Consider the following 9,248-nt stretch of genomic DNA (forward strand, 5'->3'; position numbering starts at 1 on the left):
GACATGGACTGTACTTATAAAAAAACTCATGCTCTTGTGTATCTAAAAATTTGTCATGAATCGTGGGCTGCTGTCTGTATTCATATATTTTCCTACTTCTGATCCAAGTAAAAGCCTGGTCAGCCACTTCTTTCAAAGTTTAAACTCCTTCCTCAAAGAATATTTTTGTCCCCCCATGCCACAAAAGACACGTACCATCACATGCCTGAAACTTGAATATTAGTCCTTATTCACCTAATTTTAAATCAAATTGTATTCAGCCACAACGGGAGACACAAACCAAGAGGCATTTTCCCTACCCGTATCTCTATCTTCACCCTTGCTTTGAAGAAATTAATCAAAACATATCTCGAAAGGTTTTCGTCTTTTAAGGTTTTTCACTTGGCAACCTTACATCATTGAATGCACAGTAGCCAAAGTTTCCCCCGGCCTAGTCCTCAGCAGGCTCTCTCTCTCTCTCTCTCTCTCTCTCTCTCTCTCTCTCTCTCTCTCTCTCTCTCTCTCTCTCTCATTCTTTATTCGCTTCTTTGTACTAGATGTAGAGGTTGACATGTAATCTAGTTTACATGTCCATATACTTTTCTTGTTGCCACGAAGCTAGCCTCAAATGAATGCTTCAATTACCTAGTTTGTATAATCTGGTTTACAAACTTCTTCCTTTTTTCTCTTTCTTCTCATCCTTCAAACTATAATTCTACAATATGACTGCAAACTATCAATATTAGACGTCCTGTAATCATGATATTTCTTCAGTTTAAGTAGACAACTATCCAACTCCTCTATTTTCATCTTACAGTGATTTTGACATGGAAAAAAGCTGGATGCAAATTATTGACCGATTTAGGTCTGCAGAATATAGGGAAGGGGTATATCAGTTCATGTCAATGGCCCAAGCTCATGCCTCAACAAACAATATAAGGTGTCCTTATCGTACTTGTCGGAATAACTTTTTCCACCCTATAGACTTGGTGAAAAGACACTTTTTCTTTCCATACTTAGGCTGATGCTATCGTTCCCTTCCCTTTTTCTATTCTAATACCAATCAAGTGTTTTTGTTTTTTAGTTCTGAAATAGGTCTGTTGATGGAGACTTTATGTGCATAGATAAGGGTTGTGAACCAGAAATAAGCTGTTTATGTGAAAACATATATGATTTCTACTCCATTTAATATATTTAGTTGATTATTTATTTATTTACTCACACATTGCATCTTTCTTTTTCCACAGTGCTACTGAGCTTATTCTATATAAGCTGAAACTGGAGGGGAGGATAACTGAAGTCCACAGTGCTGCCGAGTTTTTGCATTAGTTTAAGCATAAATTGATAGAAAGCTGATAATTGCACTTTGACATTTCACTTGTAAATTTGTAATGGATCCGTTTGAATATTTGGATGTTGAACCGTCTGGTTAAATTTGCTCTGTCTCCGATATAACACATGGTCAATCATCTACTTTTGAAGGTGACCATAGTATGGAAACAACGTAGATGATTGTTTTGTATACGTGTAAGAAGTACTTTTTGGAAAATCAGGTTTTCTTGATGGATATGTACTTGATCTTGGGATTCTTTATCTATTAAATATTGTGAGATATACTAATAGATGCAGGTGATACTCTTGCACTATTCTTCAATTACAATTGCATGCTATATATTCCGTCGTATAGTTCAAAATAAAAATTAAGAGAAAAGAACAAGTCGCATGCATGCAATTGTGTAGTCTTTAATTGGCACGATGCATGCTAGTGCTATTTGATAAGTACTACTGCTGCTCGCTTTGATTAATTACCTAGAATTTAAAAAAATTAATTATACCCTCAAAACTTACTAGAAAAGGCCGATGAGCAATATTGTTGTCATCACCATGAGCCTATTTTTGTTCTGTCCCATAACAATAGTTGTTATTGTGCATTTTAAGTAGTTTTATAAGTCAACAAATTAAAATGATGAAATATATATATATATATATATATATATATAAAAGAACGACGACGTATCAACTTGTATGACTGAAGATGATAAAATCTGTAATGCTATATAACATTTCTCAAAACAAACTTCTAGCTAGATCATATAATAAATATTTTTAATTTAGATAAAGATTGAAGATTATTCTTTACATGATTTTGTAGAATAATCTATATTGTTTTAAATTCAGCGGTACTAGATATATATATATATATATATATATATATAATTTCTAAATCAATAATAGATGATAAGTACTAAACTAACTAGCTAGCTAGGATCCATCAACAAAATTTTATTGATGCATCAATTCGTTTGATTACTATTAATTCTAGCGTACGTCTTGAAGAGATATGGATGAGATGTTAATTTCATCAGGTAGCTAGCTTGCTCATGAATGGTGTTAAGAAATAAATTGAAGAATAATTTCCGTATATTTTTCATTGATGATCTCATACACATATATACATGAGTAGATGATTTATACATGGAAGAAAGATAATTTAGCTGTACGTACAAAAATTATGTAACTGTCAAATGACTGATTTGGTGGGATTGCTGATCATGGATTTGTGGGATCTTGGTGCTAGCTGTAATACATGGCTCGCCCAGTATGGCCAAATCCTTCATGTAATTTGATTACTTTCCTTGCCTTTCTCTTTCTCTGTTGAGATAATATATTTGCAATCATAAATTATATAACTGTCGCATTTTGAAAAGAGAGAATAAAATATGAGAATAAAATTATAGAAATTAAACACTAGAAAATCTAACGTCCATGTATGTATTTTTTTATATATATATAATTTAATGATTTACATTTACATTCAATGGAATAACATTGAAAGGCCTGAATTTAAAAAAAAGGGGTTGTTTTTTATGTTAATGTAATAAACGGGTTGTTTGAAGCTTTTTTTTTTTTTTTTTTCTTGAGACAAGGGCTGTTAATTGTTAGAGAAGGAAGAATGGTTTCCATATCCGTGTGTACATGGGTCCCAACGTCAGGAGGAAATAGTGAAATATCTTTTTATGATGGGAAGTTGTTATACGCGGGATCACGAAATATTTAGCAGAAATTGGGGGGAAATAAGCTCTACTTTTAAAAGTATATACAAATAAAGTGACTTTCAGCCCACTACACAAAAGTAGCGCAGTACACAGAAAGTTAAGAGTTATCTCATGGGTGGAAAAGGCGCAAGAGAGCCTTGTATTCAGACTGACCTTTAAGCACCAAGAGAGCCCTGTATGTATTTTCCTACATCTTTTATTCATCCATCTCCACTACTTATTATAATAAGTAGCTTCTTCTGTATGAAACTATTTACGAGTTTCACAAAAATGGGGTTCCTGAGTTTATTTCCCCACATTATTGGGGTGAAGCTAAACTAAACTACGCTTTTGGATTTTCTCAGTTGAGGTGAACTCAGAATATCTCACACAAATATGGTGTTGGTTGTTTGCAAACTAAGCTTATAATCTGGTGAAGAGGCCAGTTTAGAGATGATTGCAAATCATCAACTTATTTCACAAATCTCTTATATGGATTTGCACAGTTTAATAGGAGGTGAAATGACCTTATTTCACCTCGGTAATAGAGCTCAAACTGGGGTTTAATAAACTGACCTTATGTCATCTTGGTGAAGGTAAGGAAAATATGAGGAGATAGACGTGGAATTGCAAGGGAAATCCATATACCCAGTTTTGTTCTTTGTGCATGAAATGATACTAAGTATATTTATCAACTTGTCTACAACCATAAACCAAACATGAATGATTTGCAGAAGTTTTTCTTGTTGCCATTCAGATTTCATGAAAAAAGGTTTCTTTATGGGTCTACCAGCATGCCTTAATCATATTGGGGTTCCAAAGATTGTTTTATTACCCACATCATCCAGCTTTATCATAGAGGAAGAAAGAAAGTAGACTTTATGGGCCTGTAGAAATGTTGCATTTTCACAATGATTTGTGTAGTGGTTTATATATCTAATTTCACATGACAGAAGCTTTTACAATACAGTTGCATATAGAATTGATTTCCAAGCATTTGATCCAACAATTTGCCATGAGAGGAACAAGAAGAGGACTTGGTGGACATGCCTGAATGACACAAACTCGCATACGCGCTAGTGAAGGGTGCACATGGAGTGGTCCGACACTTCAGTCGCAACCGTGTAGGTGGACACGAATGGTTGAGCAAAACTCATCATCGGACGACTCAACACAGCCACCGGATATGGTTTTGGGTACTGAGTTTCCTGAAATTAGCAATGATCCAAATACAAGGCCTGAGAACAATGGTAATATGTATTGTTTTGGTGGAAATTGTGCAGAATTTAATTATTAACGGCTCTCAGATTTTTGTACAATATTTATTGTTTTATGAGGTGGCTGGACAATGTACAATGTTGGTATGCATGCTGCAAGAATTATTGTTAGTTGCATTCAACATACTTATTCACTGGAAGTTTCTCTTTAGGTTGAGTGTTGAATTGGTTTGACTTTTGAAATTCATTCCCTACTCATTTAAGACTTTGTAAAGGTCCATGGAATGAATATAAAAATTTCAAAGATGGTGAAAGTCTGGAAACACTAATGACAGAGCATCCTAAAAACACATTAAATTTCAACTGCTAGGTACACCCAGTACACCACTACACATTGGTGATCAAAACCCTGTTAGGTACACCCAGTACACACCTTTTGGACAGGCTATATACTTGCATATTTTTAAGCCTCAAATGTAGTGCATATGATATAGTACTTGGATATCATATCATAGGAAAGAAATTTGGACAGGTTTGCAAATTTGTGCGTTAGGTGTGTGCCATATGATATGTAGTTTTAAGTCACATATATAGGGTTGAAAATTGTATCCACCCTATCGATGGTTTGAGTTGTGACTATTGTTAAATCAAATACATGAGGCCAATTGGTTTAGGGTTGATATGTTCTCCTCTTGTAACCCATGCCTCAAAACTGTTATGTTTTACATTGATAAACAGAGAAGGGTATTTATTCTTGACCCTAGAGCAGTGAACTGGAAAAAGTTATGCCACTGCCTGATGCATCTTCTATTTTCCTATGAAATATGGATGATATAACAGATTTTAATGAATTATTGGAGGCTTTTGCTTAGTTTAGTTTGTTCATGTAATGAGTGGCATAAGTTTAGTTTGTTGATGACATGATTGGCATGAATTATTGTCTGCTTTAGTTTGTTGCAATGACTGGCATAAGTTTAGTTTTTGGTTGATTCTTTGTAATTTGCAGGTAGACATCAGCAATTACTTCAAGCACATGAATAATTGTTTGAAGCATGTGTATTTTCAGGTAGAAAGCTGCTCTCATATGTTGATATAAATCACCCAAGTGGAATTTTTTGATGCGACACTACAAGAGCCTGCTGGATGCAACATATGTGGATTCACTCCCAGGTTTAAATTAATGTATAGCCATTTTGGTTAATGTATAACCATGTTGACAACAATTCCAATGAGATGCACACATTCTTCATCAAGTGTTTAGTGTCACTAAATGGAGATAGGAATTTAAGTAATTGCATGACAATTAGAAGGAACCTGCTATAATGTATGATGTGAAAGTAAATGAAATGTTCACATTCAAGCTTTTTTGTATGAAATCTGGATGGCAATGTACATGATAATTATTGGAAAAAGTGTATGGTGTTTGAATTATATTAAATCTAAAACAAAAGTCCTCAAATACAGGTTTGGCAGAGTACTAAATGAGAGGAATCTCAAATATAATTTGCCATTGGTAAAGCTTAAATTCTTCCTTGGCTACATACGTTACTACTCTTTAGACAGAATCTTCTTGAACTTCTTTATTTTTTCTGAGTTAGTGTGGTGTAAAGAATGCTTAATCTAATTAGATCCTGTTACCACCAATTGCAAAGTATAGATATGCAGTATCTAAATTTCTTTAATTCCCCTGTTTTTTATAAAGAATAATCTATATGTATAGAATGATCTGGACGTCATCTTCAATTTCTAAATTCCCGTGAAGTAGTGGTATATGCTAATATATGCTATTTCCCTAGCTCTTATTATATATAATATTGCTCCAAGGTTGTAGTTTATTTTTGGCATTTTATTCATGAGTCACAGAGTACGTACTGAGCTATTGGAATTTGGGATATATATAAATTAGATGCATCTACATGATCTATCTAATTTTCTGATCATGATCTTTAAATTAAAGAAGAAGAATTTTTTATGATTGGTCATTATAAATTCATGAAACATATACTGGGGCAAGGAATCAATATAAATAAAATATATTTAATGATTGGTGGAGAATCAATACGCATGCCAAGATGCTATACAGGAATTTATGCGATAGAGGTTGTTTCAATTCAGATTGAGTACATATTGAATGATTTGCAAACTAACCTAGGTGAAGAACATCAGCTTTAAATAACGTTAACGTGATTTGAAGCCAGCGAATCCAAAAACCCATAAATTACTGCAACGACGTGCTGCATCAGTGAACCCAAAAACCCATAAATTTGCTCTGATCAACTATTGTTTGAAGCCACCGCTCAGAAAACCCATCAATCTAATTCTGCGAGTGGGTTCTTATAATTTATTCACCGCATATCCATTAACCCACACAGCTGTAAATTTGTAAGCAAGCGCGCGGTGATATTAATTGGCATTTCCTGCGCCATACATGCTCACCGTATTTAAAATCCATCTGAGATTGCGGTGTGGTAATCTAATTCACCGCATATATAATCAAAACCAAATGCGGGGATCTCGCTATTTCACCGTATGGATCAGCACCATCTTCTTGCGGCGCGATAATCGAATTCACCGCATGTTGAATAAAAAGAATTGCGGGGATCTCGATCTTTCACCGTATGTAAAATCCTTGAATTTGCGGCGTCTATAAATTCACCGCAACCTTGGGAAGAAAGCTTATTTCCGCCAGCCCCAAATTCGCCGAATTCTGGATTTTACGGACCCGCAAAATCGCCGTAAATGGCCCCAAATTTGCGACGCCTCATCAACGTAATTGCCCTTCTCCCAAATTGGCAAGACGATTTTGCTGCGAGAGATGAACCGCCGAGTTAGGTGCAGCAATTGCGGCCGCCCATGATTTATCACCGAAAATCCACTGAGCAGACGTTTTACTTTCGACCGATTAGCGAAGAGTAATTATCGCAGTTTCTGCAAATTTGCTGCGAGAAAACAGGGGAAATGCGGGGATTTCGCTCCCGCGAGAAGGAAAATTTCCTGTAGTGGTGAATGTTGTGTAGCAAAACTCATTTCTTTGCTCCTCTCACTTCTATGTAATTTTTTTTTTATAAACCTCATTTCACTGATGAAACTGTATCATAACAATTGTTGAATACAGTGGGGGAGTTTCCTCCATATTCACTATACATTGTGATTCCACAAATCATTTTTACCTAGTGAATGTGCTATTACATTGCCTTCTTTATGGATATGTTTAACATTACAAATATCAAAACATAAGATTCTTGATCTAATTTTTGATATGATCATACCAAAATAACTCTCATCTACCGGTTATTTCTGAATATCCATTACTACTTTTTTGGAATCACCTTCTAAAATTATCTTTCTCATTCATAGATAAATTCCAAAGTTTACTGCTGTGACAGCTCCTTTTGCTTCTGCTAATAGTGGATCATGAAGTAGAGCCCGTTTCTTTCTCATGGTGGCCAATATATTGTCTTCCTCATCCATGACAGCAATTCCAATTCCAATCATACATTGATTTTTATTAACTGACATGTCCCAATTGATCTTACTAAAACCTGGTGGTGGATTCTGCCAAGTACCACTTCTTTCTGTGTTGCTATTGTCTTTATTGAATACCCTTCTTTCCATTGTTTCAATATCTTGTAACATTTGATGCACCCTGTTCAGTACTGATTTAGGATCAATCAAAATGTTTTTGAAAATAAATTCATTCATTCTCCACCACAAATTCCAAAAAACTAGAGACAGTTCTTCCATTTCTTTCTTTTGCATGTTACTGAACATATCTTCTAATAGTACCTTTAGACTCTTACATGATGCCTTGCTTTTTTGAATCTTCATTGAACATTGTCCCATGATATCATTTGCTGAGATGCATTCCCATAGAATATGTTCTGTGGTTTCTGGTTCTTTTAAGCAAAAAGGACAAATCTGATCTTCCAATATCTTCTTGTTGCACAAGTTCACCTTTGTAGGTAAAATGTTGAGACAGACTCTCCACAAGAAATTCTTTGCAGCAGGAGGGATATCTAGTTTCCATATTATGGTCCAATCTTCTACATTATAGGATTTTTATGAACTTTGGCCTTTCTTTTTTTCTTTCTTGAAGCTCTCCTTGTAGATAATAAGCACTCGTAACTGTAAATATCAATGTTTTGAATACCGTACTTGTGACCGTTTCGGTCGAGTCATTGAAACGAGATATTTTGATATCAGTACCGTTTCAGATATCATTTAGGAATAGTTTATATATAAATATATTATATACATAAATATATATAAATTATATTCCAAAAGGATAGTATATATATATATATATATATAAATTATAAATAGTCAGGTCTAAATGTGAGGGTCAAAAAATGAGCTTGTAGTTTGAAGAAAAAAAAAAAGAAAAAAAAAAAGTAAAGCCCAAAATATCGGCCGATACGGGCCGAAATATAGGCCAGTATGGACAGAAACATTGGCCGATACAGCCGATACTGGCCAAAACAGCTGAAATTCTGATCGGTACGAAACTATACCCTTTTTTGTATTGACTACGTCATAGAAACGGTATATTTCGATCGTATAGGCCAGTACGGTAAGAAATTCAAAACATTGGTAGATATACCATTTTTTGTGCTTCTCTACATCAGTTTGTTTGGCTTGTTGTAAAGGCTAATACGAATCTGGCTTATTATTTCAGCATCTTCCTTTGAAAAGACTTCTTTTATCAGATTGTGGTTTCATTCCCTTATTTCCTCGTTGATTAATGCCTCTACCCTTGCATCTATTCCCAGTATGTTCAAGCCACTTTGAGGTATGAAAGTATTCGGTTTTGACAACCATTTATCATATAGTAAAATAATGGTTAGTATGTAGTTGTCATTGATCTCTGTGTGTGTGTGTGTGTATATATATATATATATATATATGGGCAGTGCTAGCGTGCCACCCAGCTTTGACCGCTGGGCGTGCCCGCTAGCACAAATCTCCCTTTTTATTTTTTTCTTTTATAAGTTTTTTTAATATATTTAAATATTTTTAA

At 34.6% G+C, this 9,248-nt stretch overlaps 2 long non-coding RNA genes across 3 annotated transcripts; one reads left to right on the forward strand and one right to left on the reverse strand.

Annotated features, from left to right (window-relative positions):
- Window positions 1–2,382: 2,382 nt before the first annotated feature.
- On the reverse strand, window positions 2,383–7,234 carry LOC121246684. 2 transcript variants are annotated; one of them, XR_005937158.1, is made up of 2 exons: window positions 6,380–7,234; window positions 2,383–2,625 (listed from the first exon to the last, which is right to left on the reverse strand). It is a non-coding gene; the product is annotated as an uncharacterized LOC121246684 (long non-coding RNA). The 2 variants fall into 2 exon arrangements; XR_005937159.1 differs by lacking the exon at window positions 2,383–2,625 and adding an exon at window positions 3,893–4,222.
- LOC121246685 lies at window positions 3,083–5,631 on the forward strand. Its single transcript, XR_005937160.1, has 3 exons — window positions 3,083–3,210; window positions 3,380–4,264; window positions 5,298–5,631. It is a non-coding gene; the product is annotated as an uncharacterized LOC121246685 (long non-coding RNA).
- Window positions 7,235–9,248: the final 2,014 nt, after the last annotated feature.

This window comes from Juglans microcarpa x Juglans regia, chromosome 1S, assembly GCF_004785595.1.
Source record: "Juglans microcarpa x Juglans regia isolate MS1-56 chromosome 1S, Jm3101_v1.0, whole genome shotgun sequence".
In the NCBI taxonomy this organism is placed as follows: domain Eukaryota; kingdom Viridiplantae; phylum Streptophyta; class Magnoliopsida; order Fagales; family Juglandaceae; genus Juglans; species Juglans microcarpa x Juglans regia.